This window comes from Ahaetulla prasina, chromosome 2 (genome assembly GCF_028640845.1).
Source record: "Ahaetulla prasina isolate Xishuangbanna chromosome 2, ASM2864084v1, whole genome shotgun sequence".
In the NCBI taxonomy this organism is placed as follows: Eukaryota; Metazoa; Chordata; class Lepidosauria; order Squamata; family Colubridae; genus Ahaetulla; species Ahaetulla prasina.
The window spans coordinates 184,885,865-184,888,097 of NC_080540.1; positions in this window are offsets into that span (position 1 = coordinate 184,885,865).

The window sequence follows — 2,233 nt, forward strand, 5'->3', positions numbered from 1 at the left end:
CAAGCGCTCGATCTTTGAAGTAGAAACAGCACGCAAGTATCTTGACTTCCCCTTTTGAAATTGGAAACCCTTCTTTGTCTCTGCTTAATTGACTCTTTAAAATGGCATCTGAAAGCAAAAGTGTGAATTCCTCAGTCTAACAAAGTAGTGCTATTTGTGGATTGTTATAAATGGAGCTCTCCTATATTGAAGGGAGCAAAGAAAAGTTTTTAAGTTTAAATTCTTGACCTTATTGAAGAGTGAAATGGCTGCTAAGCCATCAAAACTCTCTGGGAGGAGGGGATCTGAAGCAAATCTTGAGGATATACTTAAAGAACAATTAAAACTCTCTGAAGAGAGGCAAAAGGAGATGATGGAAAAACTTAATGGAGAAATAAAGGAACAGATGAAGGAGAATAATGAAAAGTATGAGAAGATATTATGCTGGCTTTTCAATGTTTGTCTAAAAAAGTGGAGGGAATGGAAGAAGAGTTGCAACAGATATCTCAGTCAAATAAGCACTTAGAAGATAAAATGGAAGGTATTCAGACAAAAGTGGATGAAAATAAAGATCAGGTTGTGATATTGCAATATAAGCTTATGGAAGGAGCTCTTAGAATTCGCGGTTTGCAGGAACAGAGAGGATAGGACCTAAGAAAAATCATATCAGAAGCACTGGCTGAATTTATTGAAGTGGAACCCCAAGAGGTAGCTTATCAAATTGATAAAATATATAGAGTTAATTCTTGGATCGCAAGACAGAGAAAGCTACCTCAGGACATTGTGGTTTATTTTGTGAAAAGAACTGTGAGAAATCAGATTTTGCAAGTTGCATATCAGAAAATTTTGAAAATTGGAGAACAGGAGTTGAAGGTCCTGAAAGAGATTCCTTCCAAGATGTTAAGAGACAGGAAGGAGTTTGTCTTTTTTACACAAGAACTTAAAAAACATCAGATTCAATTCAGATGGGAGGTGCCAGTTGGTCTGACAGTATTTTATCAAGGAAGGAGATACAGAATTGACACTGTCTTAAAGGCAAAGGATTTTCTCTCTACAGTCTTGAAAGTTGAAATAGAAGTGATAGAAAAACTTCAAGAGATTCAAGAAGGCGTGATGAGCCAAGAGGCCTCATTGCTGCCAGCACCAGAGGAGCCACAAGAGCAAAGGGTGACAAGAGGAGCTCTTAAGCATAAAGAAGAGCAACAGCTTCAAAGTAAAAGTCAGGACCCCAGAATGGAAGCTGTGGGAGGAGCTAGACAGAAGATACTGGAGGAGGATCTTCTGTTGTCTGCTTCAAAGCTTCAGGAGGCCAGTAATGGCAAATAGAATTTTGTCATTGAATGTTAATGGCTTGAATTCAGCTCAGAAAAGAAGGAAAATATTTCACTATTTGAAACAATTTAAAAATGATGTGATTTGCCTGCAAGAGACACATATCAAATTATCAGACCAAAAATACTTAATAAACTCAAAATTAGATAAACATTTTGTTGCATCAGCTTTGGATAAAAAGAAAAATGTATAAAGTTGTATATATCAGGAAGGATATACCAGCTAAGTTAATTGAGGCAGATACTCAAGGAAGATTTATTGCTATTGAACTGGTAATAGATGCAAAAAAGATATTACTGATAGGTATTTATGCACCTAATCAGCAACAAGAAAAGTTTTATAAAATGCTACACGAGAGGTTGACCCTCTGGGATTACAGTTCGTTTATTTTATTAGGAGATTGGAATGGAGTAATTGATACAAGAAATGATAAGAGAACCTCTTCCAAGAAGATACCTATACATGCAAAACTACCAAAATCCTTTTTTGAAATGATGGAAGACTTTGAGTTTAGAGATATATGGAGGTTACGGAATCCAGATGAGAGAGATTTTACTTTCTTTTCCGATAGGCATCAATCTTTTTCACGTATTGACTTTATCTTAATTTCTAATAACTTGCTTTCTAGGGCGAAGAAAATGAAGATATTTCCGTGTTTAACTGACCATAGCCCAGTTTGGATGGAATTACTACAAGGAAAAAAAGGTGGTAGAACATGGAGGTTAAATGAAAATTTGTTTAGATGTGAGGATAATGTAAATCAATGTAAGAAGGAATGAAGGAATTTTTTGATTTTAATATGCACAAGGGGACACCGATAGGAACTGTGTAGGAGGCGAGTAAAGCTTTTATTAGAGGGATATTGATATATTTGGACAATAGGCAGAGGAATAATAAACAAAGGCAGCGTAGGTACTTGGAA